Source organism: Macrotis lagotis, chromosome 6 (assembly GCF_037893015.1).
Source record: "Macrotis lagotis isolate mMagLag1 chromosome 6, bilby.v1.9.chrom.fasta, whole genome shotgun sequence".
Lineage (NCBI taxonomy): Eukaryota > Metazoa > Chordata > Mammalia > Peramelemorphia > Peramelidae > Macrotis > Macrotis lagotis.
The window spans coordinates 166,549,380-166,569,991 of NC_133663.1; the positions used below are offsets into that span (position 1 = coordinate 166,549,380).

At 35.3% G+C, this 20,612-nt stretch overlaps 1 pseudogene; it reads right to left on the bottom strand.

Moving 5' to 3' along the window:
• Window positions 1-267: 267 nt before the first annotated feature.
• Window positions 268-17,840, bottom strand: LOC141492271 (arrestin domain-containing protein 4 pseudogene; annotated as a pseudogene).
• Window positions 17,841-20,612: the final 2,772 nt, after the last annotated feature.

Here is a 20,612-nt window from a genome sequence, read left to right on the forward strand (position 1 = left end):
AAAGGGTTCTTTTAAATTTTATATTGCATCATTTTCTACTTGTACAACCTTTCTACAAGACAGCTGCATCATATGTATAGAAACTCAAAATTTATAGGATGTCCATTATGTTCATATATATATATATATATGGTACTTACTTCGTGGGTCACTCAAAATGTTCTTTCCCTTCACTTATTCCACCTTCATCTGTACATCTAGTTCCATTCAGTGATACTCATAAGTTCAATTCCATTACTTAAATGGCCATCATGCAAATTTGTCCATATCAAAAGCCCACACTTTGTTCCATCTTCTACATTCTTTAGCTTTTAAGTTCAAAACTGACACTGAAAGTTAAGTTCCCCTATTTCTAAAGCCCCTTCCCAACAAAGGCCGCAGGAAAGACTTCATGACCTAATCTAATCATGATTGCAACAGTTTCTGAAACAGTCATAGCATAAACGAAACAGTTTGAGTATCTTCTCTATCATCAGGATGTGGGTCAATCTCTGAATATAGAGGTGGAGGCTGAAATCGGACTTCCTGTATATAAGCAAACAGAGGACAACATATTTCTTCCTGACAATCAGTGAGCTGAGGGTAAGGAGGAATGTGCCTAGAAAATTCTTCTTCAGATACCATATCTGCATAATTTGGTGGTGCTTCAGGATGTTCCGGCAGTGTCAGTGTCAACCAACTCATATCCACACCAAATTGGCTAACAACACTGGAGTTTCTGCTCCCAAAACCATTGTATGGAATTGTGCCAATCACCATTGGCAGCTCTAACATCAATTTTTTAGCACCAGGAATATGAATACATATACAGCTAAGGAATAATCTACTCTAATAATACAGCCATCAAGGATAGATGGTATAACAGGTGGAATTTTCAAAGTTTTGCCATCCATGTATCTGTGCTTCCAGAAGCAACATGGTTTCCTCGAACATTGGCAACCATTTGACGAAAAGTCTTGGTCTTCCCACTAGCCAAATAACTCTGTGTTTGGAAAATGGCAGCTTTGGGAACAATAAGTCGAGATGAACAATTTTCAATTTCTGCATATATATTGGTATGGCTTCACCATTGCAATATCCCTTTCGCTCAATTTTGGCACTCAATGAGACTGGACCAGAAGTGAAAAACCAACAGCCAACCATTTTCTCATGACTTCTCAATACAGGTGTTAATAAAGCTGGAGTGTTGACATCAATATGACTAAGAACCTGGAGTTCTCTTTATACTTTGATCAGGTACCACAGGCCGTTCCAAGATTGCGCTCACAGAATACTGAATACTGCCATACTTTCCAGTGAATGATGTTACCAAAGGCTCAAATGGAAGCTGAAAGCTGAATGGAAATTCATGTTTTCCAGGTTGTAATAAAATGATGTCTTCACCTCGGCGGTCCGGGCCTCGCCGTTGCACGGGGACTCGGAGACGCGGCTGCTTCCGCCGGGCTAGGGGTCCGAGTGCCCGCTCCCACCCCGCGTTGCAGCCGCACGAGTCCCGGCAGCCGGAGGTGCTTGTCGCTTTAACAAACCTTCTGGAAACCGTTTCTGAATTTCTTGATTGATGCCTATCACCCTCAAATTAAGATTTTTGAGGATTTTATTTTTTTTTCTGATTTTGCATTTTCTTTGTTTCAATAGACTGGATAACTTACCAAGCCTTGGTATTGGTATTGCTTAGTGTTGACAGCTATAGAATTCTAGGGGTTACATGGTTCCTAAAATCCACTGTCTATGCTTTCTGCTTATTTCCTTTTCTTTTCTGATCTGAATGAACAAAAAAGCAGCTATAAAATACTTAATATGTGACAAATACTGTTCTAAGTGCTGGAGATCCAGCAGAAAAGGAAGATGACCCTGTTCTCAATGAGCTGACATTCTAACAGGGGGGAACCACACACTTATAGAAGGGTTCAACTTTAGGGAAAATGGATAAGTATGGTAATCTTTAAGATATCATTGTAATTTAATACTGGGATAGCCATTTCTCCTCAGTTTTTTTTTATCTGATGTGGTTATGCTATATTTCTGACTAACAGTAACTTTTTTGGGTGAGGGGGGCAGAGAGAGAGAGGGGAAGGGAAGAAAAGAAATTTACATGATAACTTTATTATATATTCAAAAGGAATAACAAGCTGTACAGAATAGGTAAGGACAATCATCATTTTCATTCTGTTATAGAAATGCTTGATTATTTCACTAATTACAAATAAAATAAATAGTTCCTATTTGTAAGGTCCCTTTCAGCTTTATTTTGTGATCTTATATAATTGTATATATCATATATATTATATATAATATATAAATTATGGCCTATATAATACACAATGTATTATACAACTTATAAGTTATTGTATAGCATACATATATTGTATATATCAAAAGCTGTATTATATATGTTACTTATAAATTAGTACATATCAATATAATATATATCTACATTATATATATATATATATATATATATATATGTATATATATATATATATAATTTGCTAGGTGGAGGACCTAAAGAATTTAGTTTAGATGACATATTTCTTTTCTTATGGAATTAATATTACAAGTAATGATCAGAATTGAGGACTCTAGATGACTAGGATTCTACAGATGAAAGAGGAGTAATCCCTCATTGAGATATGGTAGATATAATGGATAGTGTATTATAGGGTTGATGATCAATCTTGATGGACTTGCTCATTTCATTTATGCAACAATCATGAACAATTTTGGAATATCTGTGATGGAGAATACCATCTGTATCCAAAGAGGGAATTGTGGAGTTTGAACAAAGACCAAAGACTATTTACCTTTAATTTTTTTTAAAAAGATATTTTATTATGTAATTTTGCTATCTCTTATATTTTATTTTTTCCTTAAGGATATGATTTCTCTTGCAATGCATTCAATTTTGTTCAGTGTATAGTGTGGAAACGATGTAAAGACTATCAGACTGCGCTCTGTGGGGGATGGGGGAGGGAAGCAAGATTGGGTGAAAAATTGTAAAATTCAAAAAACAAGGGAAAAAAAGAAAAATTCAGAAATAGCAAAAAAGTAGAGTATTGAGAAAATGTAAGCCAGAAAGGACAATGATCAATGTTGGAAGGGATGTGGGAAATCTGGGACATTAATATATTGTTGGTGGAGCTGTGAGCTCATCCAATCTTTCTGGAGAGCAATTTAGAATTATGCCCAAAGGGCAAGAAAAATTTGCATACCCTTTGATCCAGCAATACTACTACTGGGTCGATACCCTGAAGAGATTATGAAAAAAGGGTAAAAACATCACTTGTACAAAACTATTCAAAGCAGCCCTGTTTGTGGTGGCAAAGAATTGGAAATTAAATGAATGACCTTCAATTGTGGAATGATTTAACAAACTGTGGTATATGTATGTCATGGAACACTATTGTTCTATTAGAAACCAGGAGGGATGGGAATTCAGGGAAGCCTGGAGGGATTTGTATGAACTAATGCTGAGCAAAACAGAAAAACATTGTACACCCTAATAGCAACATGGGGGTGATGATCAACCTTGATGGACTTACTCATTTCATCAGTGCAACAGTCGGGAACAATTTTGGGCTGTCTGCGATGGAGAATACCATCTGTATCCAGAGAAAGAATTGTGGAGTTTAAACCCTTTAATTTAGGGGAAAAACATTATCTTATTATGTAATTTTGCTATCTCTTACACTTTATTTTTCTTCCTTAATGATATGATTTCTCTCTCATTACATTCAACTTAGATCAGTGTATATATTGTTAAAATTGTAAAGACTAACAGACTGCCATCTGTGGGGGGGGTGAGGGGAGGGAAGCAAAATTAAGGGGAAAATTGTATTACATTGTAATACATTCAAAATAAATAAAATCTTTCTTTAAAAAAAAAGAAAATGTAAGGTAAAATTTTCCTTGTTAACTAACACTCTGATCCTAAAGATTTCATTGTTGCCTATTTACCCTCACTTTAAAACCCATCCTTTTTGTTTTGTCTTTCTGTATATCTGAAATGGAACTATGTATTTCAGTGTTCCCTTTTAAAGCAATTGGTTTTAAGGTATTGCTATTTTTTTATGAATCTTTAGAAAGAAAATTTAAGCATGTAGGGAACTGTAATAAATAATATACTCACTCTCCTCACTTCTACCTCCTGACTTCCCTGGCTTCACTTTGCTTGATGGCTTATCATTAGAATGTGCTCTCTTTGAAGGCAGGGACTGTATTTTTGCCCTTCTTTGTATTCCCAGAGCATTACATTTAATAAATTTTTCTTCCTCTTTTTTTAATTCTTAATTTTATGTATTTTTTCTCTTTTTTCTTTCTTTAGTCTTTCTTTATTCTCTTTTCAGATAATCTTTGTAGAATTTTAACACTAAACCCCCAAATATTAGACCATGTCTTTGTAGGAAGGAGTAAATACCATGTCTTACTGTGGTAAGATCATTTTAATGGCAAGGAAATCATCATGTTCCAAGGCCAGTAATTACAACCTATTCCTCACTGGCTTTCTTCCTTACTTCCAGCATGGCTCCCCTGCAGTCAAGCCTTTTCATAGCTGCCAAAATCATCTTTCATACCCGCTGCTTTGACAATGTCACCCCTATCATCAAAACCCCATAGTGGCTCCCTATTACCCTTCCCACCCATGCCAAAAGTCTTATCCTGACATTCAAGATCCTCTGTTGGGCTGCCCCAGACTATCTGACTTTTTGGCTCTGGAGTCCAGTTCTTCTCCTCTGATGATGCTAATGTTTGTATGATCTTTTTGGCCAACTTTTCTCAAGTTTTGACTCTAGGCCTTTAAATTAAAATATTTATTGAAGGCCCCAAATTCTCTCCTTCTTTCCTTTCCCAAGACTGCCAAACCTCTCCTCAACCTTCTTAAATGACTGTCTCATAAAATTCCTTAGAGTCTTTCTGAATTAAGTGGATTGTAGATTTGGACTCCCTGCACGTTTCTTTTTACAAAGACAAGAATTTTAATAGGAGGGAAACAGAAATCTATGGCTCTATGGGGGAATTCTAGTTGATTGATAATGAGGAGAGTTTTTATATGTAATGCTTTGTGCCTACCCTGGAACCTATTATTTGGGAAATAAGATAACATTGAAATTGGGAATTATATTTAGTCATTGAATAGTTGAATATTTGGAAGCAGTGGAATAATATTTATCTGTTTAAATATTGCATACCTACCAGGAAGAGCTTAGTTCCTTGGGGGCAGGTGACTGTTTCATATTTTCATTTTTGGGGGGGGTATATAGACCAATCAATCAACAAATATTTATTAAACAATTACTATGTTTCAGTTTTTATGCTTGGTGCTAAAAGTGCCTACCATCTCTTAAACACTGAGCCAAGTGCTTTACGAATATCTCATTTCGTTCTCACAGTAAGCGTAGGAGGTAATTGCTATTATTATTATCCCTATTTTACAATTGAGGAAAGTAAGACAAACTGAAGTTAAGGGACTTTCCCAGGGTCACATATTAGTGTGTCTAAGGTCAGGTTTGAACTTGGCCTTCTTGACTCTGGGCAGGTGCGCTATCCACTGCATCACTTAGCCAACTTACCAATACAAGTAAGAACAAACTATAATCAAAAGTAAGTACAAAGTAAATTGGGAGGGGAGAATCAGTGCCAGCAGCTAGGAGAATTAGAAAAATTTCTATGCTGAATGGGTCTCCAGGGCTAAACTGAGGAACAGGCTTTTAATTTGGCTGGAGTGGATAGGAATCTGGGATAAATCTGGAAAAATAGACTGGAGAGAAGTTGTGGAGAGTTTAAAAAGTCAATGGGAAGTTCATCTTAAAGGCAAGAGGGAGCACTGCAACTTTTTGAGAAGGGAGTGTTCCAATCTGACCCGTGGGTTAGAAATATGAATTTGACAGCTGTATAGTTTAGAGTATCCTTTAGACTAGAATACCAATTACAAAGATATTGCCATAGTCTAAGGGAAAGATTACAAATATGAAAGTGAAACAATTCTTACGTAAAGGACCATAGTTTTAGCATAGGAATATAACTGATTAGAGGAGAAGGAAAATAGGAAATTGTATAAAAGAGATCGATTATGGACTCATAGAGATCTCATCAACTAATTTAGATTTTATATTTTTTATATAAATTTCATTTTTTGGATGTTTTGTTTTTAAGTAATATTCACTTCTAAACACATTCCTTTCTCTTCCTAGTAAGTCATCCTTGTAATAAAGATTAGAAAAGGAAGTGAGGGGGGAAAAGGTAGTTGAGCAAACTATCCAAAATATCAACTCTTTCTGACTATGGAATCATTATTCAATTTCATGTTCCTCCAGTTTGTCACTGAAGAGAGGGAGCTGCATTTCCTCAATTTTTCTTTGGTTCCAAACTAAATCATTATAATTACATAACACCTAATTTCCTTTCCTTCTTCCTAATACCACTGTAATCATTGTATAAATTATATTCCTTTTTGCTGACTTTATTCTGAATCACTTTCTAGAAGTTTTCAAAAACTTCTCCAACTTCTTCAAATTCTGTTTTTTTACAGTTCAGTGATATTCTAGTATATTCATATGTCATCATTTGCTTTAACATTCCCCAAATATTAAGCACTTGGTTTGCTTAAAACCTTAAAACTGCTTTTATGTTACCTTAAAACTGCTATTATGAATAATTTGGTATATATTGGATTTAGCTTTTTTTTTTTTTTTTTTTTGCTATATATGACCTAACAGTGAATTCTCTGGGAAAAATAGATATGGCCATAGAAATCACTTTAAAAAAATTATAATTTTGGGGCAGCTAGGTGGATCAGTGGATAGAGCATTGGCCCTGGAGTCAGGAGTACCTAAATTCAAATCCAACCTCAGACACTCAATAATTACCTAGCTGTGTGACCTTTGTCAAGCCACTTAACCCCATTTGCCTTGCAAAAAAACCCTAAAATTATGATTTCTAATTGTTTTCCAGAATGATTGGACCAATTTACAACCCCAACAATGGCTCAAGAGCAGTCTGTTTTCCCCAGTGAGACTATTTCCTCTAGCAGTGACTATTTACACCTTTTGTTAACTTTGTCAGTTTGCCCAGTGTGAGATGAAACCTCAGAGTTGTTTTGATTTACTTTTCTCTAGTAGTAATTTGGAGTGATTGTTCATATTGTTAAAAGTTTGCAATTCTTTGAGAACTGCTTCTTTTTATCCTTTGACCACTTATTCTTTGGAGAATGACTTGGTCTAAAGTGTTTTTATTAATCTATTTATATTTATTCCAGACTTTTATCAGAGATGTCTGATGCAAAGATTTTTTTTCCAATAAAAATTTTTCCTTCTTATCCTAGTTTAATTGCATTAATTTGTTCATACAAATGCTCAACTTGGAATAATTGAAGTGATCTTTTTTCTTTTTGTGATCTCAATCTATAGGTATATATTATGATTATAATAACACCTATTATTATGCACATAAATAACATCTACTATGTATTAGAAACTGGAGATATAAAGAAAAAATTAAATAGTCCCTGTTCTTGACGAGCTTAATCCTATAAGAAGAAAAAATACATGTGGATCTAAATGAATTTTAAAAAATTACTAAGTAGATTCAAGTCAGTTTTGGGGAATAAGTACTAGTACTGATCAGCATCAGGAGAGATTGCATGAAGAAGACTGTATTGATAGGAACACTGAAAGTATGGAAGGAATATTTTATCACTTCTTTGGTGAAAAAATCCTCACCCCAGAATTGTGAAAGTTATAGATATTGTTTTCTGTTAATTTGCTCATGACATGCTAACTTAGATTTTTAAAATACATTTACTGATGATAGAATCATGAGCAAAGAATTGATGATGAATACTAAAGCATGTCATGGTCCTCAAGAACATAGAGTCTTTTAAAGGAGTGTTTTAAAAGTCAAATTAGCAAAAGACGACAAGGAAATGAAAGAAAAAAAATTGTATTAGACTGAGTAAAAGAGGATCAATGAAGGGATAGACCCCTGCTTGAATAATTATTAGAATGATAATGATGGAGTATAGAGAGAATCAAAGTAACTTAAATATTATTCTATTTCATTTTTATCTGTCAAGAAGAACTATTTTTGGACCAGAAAGGACAGAACAGAAATGATTAATAGGGACCTGGTGACCAAGATAGGAACTGAATTAATAAGAGGACAAGTTTTTAAGTGCAAATGAATTACATCCCAGTATACTGAAAAAACTTACGGATGCTATTGTTGGCTCATTGTCAGTTATCTTAGAATCAGTGAGAACAGAAGTATCATCACAGGAATGGAGAAAAGAAAAATTTCTGATTTTCAAAAAAAGGGTAGAGGGTGGAATCTACTCACTATAGGACAGTGACCTATTCTCAGCAAAATTCTAGAATTCATGAAAAAAGGAAGGTTAATGAACTTCTAAAAATAGAAGTGATGATCAAAATGGAAAACAGAGAGAAGGAATTCATAGATTTATCAAAAGCAGGGCATGTCAGAATAACTTTACTCTTTTCCTTTTTTTGTACAGGGTCAATAGACTGAAGGATCAGGGAAATGTTATCAGCATTGTTTATCCAGCTTTCAGCAAATCATTTGATAAGATCTCTCATGCCTTTCTTGTAAACCAGATAAAAAATATATTAGCCAGATAATAGGACAGTTAGATTGAGTAGGAACTGAGTCAGCAACAGGATCTAAAGGACATTTAGTCCTTAGTGATTTGATGTCATTGTGAAGAATGCCTCATGTATCTGTTTAACAATTTTTGTCAATGACTTGTATTACGGTATGGATATGATACCTAACAAATCTGCATAGAGAGCAAATCTAGAAGAGATAAATAATATTTTTTTGAGAAGGCAATGGGGTTAAGTGACTTGTCCAGGGTCACATAGCTAATAAATGTCAAATCTCTAAGACTGGTTTTCAATTCAAGTCAGGAGGACTAGGGTCATTACTCTAACTACTATGCCACCTAGCTCTTCTGAGATACTTAGTATATTGAATGCAGAGTCAAGATATAAAAATATCTTAGAAGATTGGTATGAATCTTATAAAAGATGAAATTGTACTTGAGGTTAAAATTTAAAAAAAGGTCCCCAAGAACAATATTAACGGAGGCATGGCTAGACATCAATTCACCTTAAAACTATTCTTCGAACTTCATATGTGTAGCAAAGGAACCAAAGAAAATTAAGGCAATTTCATTCTGTATTGAGATGTATTATGTTTAGGAGGAACTGGAAAGTGACAGTCCTATTCTTTGAACAGGTCAGACCACTGTGAAGTATTGAGTTCAGTTTTTGGGGGGACACTGATAAATTGGAATGCATCCAGAGGAAAGCAAATAAAATGATGGAGACCTTATAAGAGTTAATTGTAGGCATGAGAATGTTTAATGTGGAGAAGGAAAAAAAATAAGGATTTTAAGGATATGAAGGGCATTTATTTGGAATAGGGATTTTTTTCTGCTTGTCCCCAGAAGTCAGAACTGACTTGGAAAAAGTATTTATTTAGTTTTGATGTAAGAATAACTTCCTAAAACTTAGGGGTATTCAAAAGGAATGGACTGTGTGGGAGATAGCAGGTTCCCTCTCACAGTGTTTTCAAACTGTGACTGGATAACCACTCATTGAACATGTTGCTGATCGATTCTTATTCAGTCTTGAACTTTGATTCTGAGATGCTATTAAAGAAAATAAATGATATTTTAAAAGAACATTATTTTGCTGTTGGGGGCCACTTTTGTTCATGTCCTCAATCTATTCCTAATTATCAATCTGTTTCTAATTGTCAATACTTTTTTTAAAGAAAATATCCCTCTTCCTGATTTCTCTATTTCAGTTGATGGTACAGCTTTTCTCCTTACTATCCAGATTTGAAAACTTGATACTACCTTTGAATTTTTCTCTCTCTTTTTAATACCCTACTGGTTTCAAATGATTAAAGTCTGGAACCATACAATGCTACACATGATCTTTTAGCTTGAGAGTAATGGTGGTTATGGTGGTGATAAAGTGTGGCTAGCTGGGAGTCAAAATGAAGGTTGGAATGAGAAATGGCTGGTTTGGGTTGGTGGATTTGTTGTCCTTCATTTTTTTCACATGTAATTAAAGATTGTGTTTATTTTGAGTTTTACAATTTGTCCTTCATTTTTGAAGAGAACCAAAAAGACTGTGTTGGAGCCAATGTAATAAACTGTAGCTGACTAGACCAATATGAGCTTAGAATGTTCCACCACAGGTTGGGCATAAATAATTCATGTTAACATTTGGGGTGGACTCTCTAAATTTTCACATCTTGAGTTTTCTTTGAACTGTTATAATTCTCCTTTGCTCAAAGAGCACAGTGCCATTCTGGGCTCTCCTTCTCTAGTGTCTCCGGAGTCACACAGTGCATTTAAAAGGCAAATGACAAGTGCAGGGTCTCAGATTTTCAGTTCAAGGCTTGAAGTAGTAAGCAACAATCACAGTGCAGAGAAAAAATGAGATCAAGAGAGAAGAGAGAGAAAGAGGAAGGAATGAGAGTGTGAAAAGGGGAGAGAGAGAGTGTGAGAGAGAGAGAGGTTGCAGAGTGACAGTGAATAAAAGTGAAGGTGTGAGGAAGGGTTATGTGGGAAACTGAAGAATTCTGATTCTTAGACACTAAAAAGAAAATGGATTCAGTGTGAAGGTAGTATGTCTAAGTAATTATCCATGGGTAGTCTTAATGGAATCCTACTGTCACTTATCCCCACTTTCTGAACTCTAGGTCTAGAGGACCTTTTTCACTTGCTTCATTTTGCTGTCCTAATTGACAACGTGGTGCTTTGGTATGGTCTTGATTTTATTGTTTGAGCATTCCTTCCATAGGTCACAATCCTTAAATGTCCTCTTAGGTTCTGTAATTCTCAATAAATTCACTGCTGATGATCTACTTGCGAAATAGATAATTTCCTTAATGTTATTTTAGTATGATAGTTGCATAATATGCTTTAATTGATAGATTTTTTTGGGAGGGGGACTGTCTTGGAACTAGAATTTCATACATGAAGGGAACTCATTCCTAAGATGTGGTAATGCTCACTAATGAGTAGCATCATATCTGATTTAGAAAATTTCCTGCAGGAATGGAATATTAAGGGATTTGCCCATGGATGTTCAGCTATTATATATTAGGGGCTGAAATAGAACCTGACTTCATGACCAATCCTCTATCCAACTGCTAGATTGATATACAGGATTTAACAGGACTATGCATTGCAAAAGGCTGTTCCTTTTGATCATCAGAAATTTTCCTTTATTAGCAGGAAAGAGAAAGGGACTTGCAACTCAGTAACTATCAGTTTACAGAATAATTTTTAAGAAAATACCTGATATTTTAAAAGAACATTATTTTGCTGTTGGGATCCCTTTTGTTCATATCCTCAAATAAGATTATTTTTATGTCTGTTTCTCAAGTTGTTTCTAATCTACAAAAAGTGAACCTGTTCATGATCACATTCTTTCAATGCTGCAACCAATGAATTGATTAACCAACAAGTAATGTGCCAAGCACCATGTTAAACATTGGGAATTCAAAGACCAAAATGAAAATAGAATCTGCACTAAGGAGTTTACAACCTAGCCAGGGGAGCCAGCTCTTCCTGGAAAGTTACTTAACCTCTATATGACTCAATTTCCTCATTTGTAAGATGAGGAGGTTGGACTAGATGTTCTCTAAGGCCTATCCCAGTTTTAGAACTCCGAAGATTCTATGAAATAAAGATCTTTTAGCTTGTTTAGAGATGTGCTTGCCTTTTGATACAAATCTTTAAAGGGCTATCTGTCATAGATAGAAAAGGGATTAGACATGTTTGCTTTATTCCCATAGGACCAATGGAGCAATTAGTGGAAACTACAAAATCAGATTTTGGTTCTTTATAAGAAAGACTTAATAATTAGTGCTGCCTTAAAAATTGCAAGTGGCTGTTTTAGGGAATAATGTCTCTTGGGAGGCCATTTAAAATTTTATCTAAAATTTTCTTTTTTCTTGCAAACTTAAGTCAATAACAAATGTGAACATTTATACATATATAAAAAGAAAAAGAGAATTGTATAAGAAAATAGGAATATATAGACAGTTTGTTTTAACAAGGGAGCTATTCCAATATAACACAACATACATATATGTATATATATGTATAAATATGTATATGTATGCACATATACATCTATCTCTATAGATGTATATGGGGATAGGACCTAGACCTGTGATTTAATTGGTATGGAACTTCTGGATGAAGAAATTCCTTCTGTCATTGCCCGTTGATAGCTTCTTTGTCTTAAGAGAGTTTCATGGAGAACTGAGAGGTTAAATAACTGGCTTAGGGCCATACAACCTATATGTTTCAAAGACTAGTCTTGAATTCAAATCTTCCTGGGTCCAAGGTCAACTTCTCTCTCTCTCTCTCTCTCTCTCTCTCTCTTATTCTCATTCTCTCATTTTCTCTCATGCCACACCCCTTCTCTCTCACATGCACATGTCCATATATATGTAAAAATGTATATTAAATTAAACAATGTAGTAACAAAAATGCTCTGTACTTATTTTTCTTCTGTGTATTCATTATTCACTCCCCTCACTCTCCCTTATGATAAATAGGTATAGTCTGGGAAAAAAATAACCCCTTCCAGACATGTCTTGCCCAATTCTGCACCCCTTGCCTATCATTTCTATGTTAAGAGTTGTAGAAGTGTGTTTCATTATCAGTCTTTTGAAGTGTTATTGTAAAATGCTGGGAAGGTCTCTGAGCAAAGGCTGCATGGACATTTGACTGGGTTAGAGAGTCCTATTGGAATAGATGATTTTGGAAGGTATTCCTATTCTGAGATTTCATAATTCTAAGAACAATTGAAAAGCTATTTGAAGAAAAGGGTAGGATGATTTTTTTTCTCTTAGTTCAGATTGCTTAAATCTTCAGTTTAAATTTTTATTCATCTCAGATGTCAAGTACACTTGAAGTAGAGTTCTTCTGACTGCTTGATACTGCTGGCAGAAATTGGCATTCTCATCAAACCAAAACTGATAAAGCCAAACTATATCTTTAAGTTAAAAGCAAAGTGGGGCAGCTAGGTGGCACAGTGGATAGAGCACCAGCCCTGGAGTCAGTAGGACCTGAGTTCAATTCCAGCCTCAGGCACTTAATTACCTAATTGTGTGATCTTGGGCAAGTCACTTAACTCCATTGCCTTGCAACACCCCCCTAAAAACCCTCAGGCAAATTTTTGACTTGATCATTTTATAAGTGATTGAACTTCCTTCTCCCTCTTCTTTCTTCTTCCCTCCCTTTCCTCCTCTTCCTTCCTACTCTACTTTCCCCTTTCCTCTCTTTTCCTTTTCTCTTCTCCCTTTCTTTTCTACACTCCTTTCCTTTCCTTTCTTTCCCTGTCGCCAGAGCCTTTTTCTCCTTCTACATTGTAATTGTACCTGGATTTAAAGGTACCATAATTCTTAATATTTTCTTGGTTTTTCCACCCTCAAAATCTGTTCTTTGCACTGGATTTGTATTGCCCTCATATCCACTTCTACTTAGACCAGATTAATGGGAAATTGGCAAGAAAAGAGGTAGGAGATAGGGACTTGCAAGTGAGTATCAGAAAATTTTCTTTCTGGGTGTGCACATGAATATGTATTATGAGGTTCATCAAAGAAATAGTCTTTTAATTTATGTATATATATATATATATATATATATATATATTAATGTGTTGGATTTTCCCTGGATACCATATACAACCAACTAATCTAAGTAAATAGGGTGGTTTTAGGAGAGGCCCAGAACTTGGTGGTTGGCAGTAGGAAAGAAATTGTCAGAACCTAGATGTGTGGTTAAATTGCTTTGGATTCTTTGGATACAATCAACAATATTTAAAATTTTTCTCTTCTCGATGACAAAGTTCTTTGCTTTTTTTTTTAGTTTTTTCAAGGAAATGGGGTTAAATGACTTGCCCACAGTCACACAGCTAGGTAATTATTAAGTTTCTGAAATCGTATTTGAATTGAGGTGCTCCTGACTCCAGGGTCAGTGCCCTATACACTGTGCCACCTAGCTTCTTTTTTGAATACTTGATTGAAATCTATGCCTCTCTTAGTAAGGCACTGTGATTGGAGAGTTGGATTTGGAGTCAAAAGAGGCTTGAATTCAATCTCACCTCAAATAGTAACAAGATGTGGGACAATGGGCAAGGTTTATAATTTTGCTGTATCATATTTTTCTTACCTTGGAAAAAAGAACACATGTGATATTTAGCTCACAAGGCCTGTATAAGTATCAAATAAGATAATATGGCAACTCACCAGGGGGAGCTAATGAGTGCATCCAGGCACTGGTAGCATTACTATGTTGTTATGGAAGCATCACCATGGTAACCGTGTATGTGCAGTCTCTGTGAGATTTAGTGTTACCTGCATGAAAATCCTCTCTTCTGTCTCTCTCAACCTTCATGCCAGAAGCTAGATTTTTAAATATATATGATTTATTCTTGGCAAAATAGAAGGGAGATCATAATTTTGTCTTTCTCTGCAGTTCATTTTTCAGAATTTCTCTATTATCTGTGGATTCTGGCTGTTGTCCCTGTGCCATGCTCAAATGACTTATCAGTTTTGGTGACTTCTCTGTAGAAGTCACAGGATAATAGTCCCTGCTATGCTCTTTCCTCTTCCTCCCCCAAATCCCTTCCAGTTTTAGGTCAATGACCCTAGGAAATCTGAAAATGCTGGGAGGCAGCAATGAAAAAGAATAAATTCTTTAAGCAGAGAACTCTCACTTGAGATAATCTCACTTTACCTTAATTTGAAGACACATTTGATTCTTTGTGACCTCATTTGGAGTTTTCTTGGCAAAGATATTTGAATGCTTTGCTATTTCCTTCTCCTCCTCATTTAGCAGATGAAGAAACTGAGGCAAGCAGGGTTATGGTATTTGCCCAGGGTTGCACAGCTATTATCTGAGGCCACATTTGAACTCATGAAGACAAATCTTCCTGATTTCAGACCTGATGCTCTATCCCTGTACCATCTAATTGCCTCCAGTATAATTCAGCAGACTCCTATATACAGACTTTAAGAGGTTGAAGAAAGGCACTTGAGTAGATACAACCTGCTCTCTCAAGTTGGAGAGGCATTGCTCTCCCCCCCTCCCAAGATTACATGTATAAAATGCTCTGAAAAGCTTAAAGAGCTAGATAATTGTCAGATATTAGCAATCAAATTGCAATACTCATATTACATGAAGGATCTAGAATGTCATAGTACTCAGGAATTTCAATATAATACTGTTTATACTGCTTTAATCATGACTTTAATCAGAAACCAATGTCTTCCTGTTGGCTACAAGATTAAAGTCTCACTTTCTTAGCCTGGCATTTAAGGTCACTTACATTTCAATTACAACCTCCCTTTTGAGCCTTATCTGATATCACTCCTCTTCACATTTTCTAGATTCCTTTCAGTTCCTTTTTTAAAACCCTGACTTTTCTCCCTCACCCCTTTTATTCTGACCTTAGAAAACACCAAATAAAATGAATGTTTCTATTTAACCTGTTAAATTGTTGTTTTGGTTGAAGTATATGAAGATAATCTCACCTCACACATTTAGTTAGAAAAGGGAGGAACATTTAGTAGGCAAATACCATCTTAGTATTTGGAAAGAATTTTGTTATCTTGAACCCTTTGGAGATCTCCATGGACCCCACTTGAATAACTCTGGCCTAGTCTATCTGGTATTCCCAGATAGTTTCTCATCTAAATACTGACCAGGTCTGATAATAGCTTAGCTTCTGAGATCAGGTAAGATCAGGCTTGTTCAGGGGGATATTACTAGCATATACTCCAATATATTCAGTTCCTATGACACTTTTCCCCAGACAGTCTATTTTCCTAACTGCCTTTCACAAACTATCAACATTTCCTTTGTTGTTCAACCTATTTCTGTGTTCATACAGAATTCAGCATCTGCCATAATGTTGGCCACCCTCAAATTATGTATTTATATTCTAGCTTTATCAAATTGAAGCCAATCAACTTGTCATTCACTGAAGATGTTTTCAATGAAGATTGTGCTGACATGTAGGAATGCTTATGTCTCATCTATAGGGAAGATTTTAAAATACCTCACTCTGAAGGCAGAAATTCCTTGTTAACCAAAATAGAGATTTTATAGATTTTCAGTTTGAACAAACTCTTTCCTTTGGGTCCTATTCAATTATATCCTGGTATGTGCCAAATCCTCTTTGGAATTTTATATGAATTTTTTAATTGCCTCCTCATGATACTCATCACTATTAAAGTACTAAAACAAGTCAATATAAAAAATTCAAATGCACCAAATGTAAGACCAATGAACAATCTGTAGAATCAGGCAAATGCTTTGCCTCAAACCTCAAAGTGTTTAAATAGGACTCTGCCAATGTAAGGTTGGCTGGATCTGCTACAAATGAGGGCACTTTTCATAAAGAATTCATTCCTTTTTATTGCTTCTTCTCAGAACAAGATTAACCTGGATTGCTAGGGATGATAACTCAGGCTTACCTCCAGGTTTGGGTCCAGGTTAAATTAACTGAGTATTTGGAGGTAATAGAATTTATATGTGACTTCTCAGACTAGTCTCACCATTAACTGTGACAATCTCTTTGAACTCCAGTTTTATCAGGATGGAAATACTTGGGCTACTGCTACTTACCTCATAGAAAGATTAAATTACTATGTAAATGTTGGATACTGGCAACTGTATCCCTAAGGAGGCTTACCATCAGTTGAATTGGACAACCTTAGGGGGCAATGATAGAATTATTTAGTACTTTAGGATCCAGAAGGGAGTCCAGGGGCCATTTGGAATAACCATCTAATTTTATACTTAAGGTACCTGAGGACTTGGGATAATGGGGGTATTTCTTAACATGTTTAAGGTCACAGAGAAAGTAATATCAGAGACAGGAGAGGAATCTGAATGTTATGATTTCTTTATACTGTATTGGATTGCCTCCATTCAGAGACTGAAACAAATGTTCCTTTCACCATTTACTTAGAGGATATCCTATTGATAAAGACTGATCAGAGATGGACTTTTCCTTTTTTAATAGAAAATATTTGTAGATGTAAGAATGATCTTACTTCAGCAAAGTTCTTCTGAGATAAAAGATTCTCATACATGCACACAAAGACACACACATACACACACACACACACACACACACACACACACATAACTATCCTTCCCAGATGATAGCCAACTTTGACTTAGCATTCTGCAAAAAGAGAACTGCATCTCTAGGTTCTTCTCCAGACCTTATTACAGAGCTGTATGGCCTCAAGTAAACTATCATAGTCCTTCAAGACTTACTTTCCCCATCTATGAGATGAAGGGGGTTAGAGAATATGATCTCTAAGTTTGCCTTCCTACTTTGAATTTCAGTAATTGTGAACTTTTCTTTTGGGAACACAATAAGAAAACCCAGTCAAGCTGGGAAGAATAATAATTTCTCCTTTCATTTTAGAGCCAGCAGGCTGAAGTCTAAAGAGTCACAGGTTTGGAATCAGTAGACTTGGATTAAAATCCTACCTTGTGTTATTTTCTCCCTGTGTGACCTCTAAGGGCCCAAGATGCCTCATCTGAAAATAAGGAGATTGAAGTTGGAAGCCTTCACATCCAGTGATAAATCTATCACTTTGTGATCTATTCTTCCCTGATATTGGCAAGAGCCCTTTTGTCACTTCTGTTATCATCTGTCAGACCATATGTGACCTACCTCTTTAGTCAGAGTAATTAGGTGCAGGTAGGAGCTGTGGGTCACCTCACTGTGCTTAGAATAGGTGCTAACCTCCTGTATGCGGTCCTTATTCATTCCAGCTCTGAATATGGGTTTCATAGAATTATTTCCTCCCCATTTTAAAAAAGTCTTTCAAAAGACCTCTTCAAATGTTAGCTTAGTGTTGAATTCCAAAGGAATGTCGTATAAGACAGGAAGAAAATCCTAGAGAAAAATCTGACCTTGTGCTGTTTATACCACTTGAGTTTTTAAAGCAAGTATCAAAAACCCTTGGCAAAATCTATCACTATGGAAACTAAATTTCCCTCCCAAAGTATTCTGAGGGTCATTAAGCCAGGATTATTTCCTTTTTTTCTATTTATATTATCTTAAACCTTGACTTGAAATATTCTTATACTTTCTTGACCCACCTTCTACTAAATAATATAATTATGTCCTGAATTTCAATGCTTTTATGTTAATTATTGTGCTTTATTTTTAGATGTTTCTGTTCCCCAAACTACATTCATCCTTTGTTATCTTTGATAATTCATAATGTCAGAGCAAATACTCTGGTGAATTGAATTTAAGGAGCCTTATTGTTAAAAGACAGTTCTTGGTTTCCAACAAAGCTGTTGTTAAGTATTATCCTGATAGACTTATTTAATTCAGTATTCTCTGGAGCAGACTTAATTAAAAAAGAGTAAACTACTAAGAAAAAAATTCAAATGTACTCTCACAAAGGACAAAGATTTATATACAATGATAAAAACTCAAGGCTTTTCTAGAAATCAGAAGTGCATTTTTGGAAACAGACACTTCTCTCCCCTTCCCCCTGAGAACACCACTGTGTTTGGAAGGCATGGCTAGAACAGCTGCAGCACATTTGGAATCAGACTGGTGCCAATAATATTCAGCTCCTAGGGTAACTGATACACCCTGCCAGTCCTTCCTGTCCTTCCCACTCTTCCTGGTAGCCTATGATTCATGGTTCTAGACCAGTTATGGGTAGAAATGGGAAGGTCCTTCTGAATTTTTATAGGTTAGGGGTAGTTGACTCTGTCAGGCCTTTAATCTCAAATTCACCATCTGGTATTTAGGATTCCCTAGGTATCTCTACAGGGCTGTTCTTTATTTCTTCCTCCTTGGAATATGTATACATTTTCTATGAATGCTTCGTATATTCTTAATTAATTTACACATAGATAGGATTTTGAAAATCATTTTATACTTGCTGGGTTGTGGGGATCCCATTATGCATGAAGTCATCCAAAGTCTATTGTATGCCGAGGATAGTTAAAAAACAAAATATATGTGTTTTTTTTTTTTTTTTTTACTTCTAAATGCTTTCTGGGAATCTTTTCCAAAACTTTTTTTTTTAAAAATTTTTCAAGGCAATGGGGTTAAGTGGCTTGCCCAAGGCCACATGGCTAGGTAATTATCAAGTGTCTGAGGTCTGATTTGAACTCAGGTATTCCTGACTCCCAGGCCATGTAGTCACCCCTCCCAAACTTTTTGAATGAAAAGGGAATAAGTATAGTGCCTATAGTGGTCCCTAATTTCTTTCTCTATTTAAAACTGTTTTTAGTGACTTCCTTCTTGTCTGACTTGTTTATTTTGATTCATCATATAATGTCATTACCTGAAGAAATTCCCCTTAGGTTTTTGATACTGATGTTTTAGGAAATTGTTTCTAAGATAGAGGCCTGTGTGCTTGTGTCTTAACTCTCAACTGAATTGCATGCTTCATGAGGAAAGGATTATATTTTATCTATATTTTGTGTCTCTCATAGAACTTATAACAGTAATTAGGGCAGAGGTAGTTAGTGAATATTAACTAAATGAATAGATTATTGAATGTGAATCTTGATACTATCATAAATGTTTCATACTTAAGTGACTAGGAAGATGATAATGGACAATGAAAAAAACACAGAACTCTTCAACTCCCTAATTTACTTCAATTTGTACTACTAAGGAGAAATCAACATAGGTATTTTTTCCTCTTTTGAAATTTTATTTAATTTTTCCAATTACATGCAAAGGTAGTTTTCATCATTTGTCCATTTTCAAGTTTATGATTTCCACATTTTTCTGCCACCCTCCATTCCCTCCCCCCCTCCTCATGGAGGTGAACAAACTGGTAAAAAGTTATACATGTATAATCATGATTAACATAATTCCATATTAGTCATGTTGTAAAAAGAAGAATTAGAATTAAGGGGGGAAACCATGATAAAGAAAGGAAAAATATAATGGAAGTTATTAAAAAAAGTGAACATGGTTTGCTTTGTCTTGCATTCAGACTTCATGGTTTGTTCTCTGGATGTGAATGGCATTTTCCTTAAAAGGCCTCTCTGGATTGTCCTCAATCACTGAACTGTTGAGAGAAGCTGTATTCATGATAGTTGATCATCTCACAATGTTGTAAGTAATGTGCACAATGTTATAGTTTTGCTCTTTTCAGTCAGCATCAAATAATCCAAATCTTTCCATGCTTCTCTAAAGTCTAGATGCTCATGATTTCTTACAGAACATTCATATACAATAACTTGTTTAGTCATTCCCCAACTGATGGGCATTCCTTCAATTTCCAATTCTTTGCCACTACAAAAAGAGCTGTATAAATATTTTTGAACATGTGAAACTTTTCCCTTAGTTAAGATTCTTTGGGATATAGATCTAGTATTGACATTGCTGGATCCAAGGATATGGATAATTTTATTGTCCTTTGGGCATAGTTCCAAATTTCTTTCCAGAATGACAGGATCAGTTTGCAACTCCATCAACAATTCCAATTTTCCTACATCCTCTCCAACATTTATGATTTTCCTTTTTTCCATCTTAACCAATCTGATAGGTATGAAG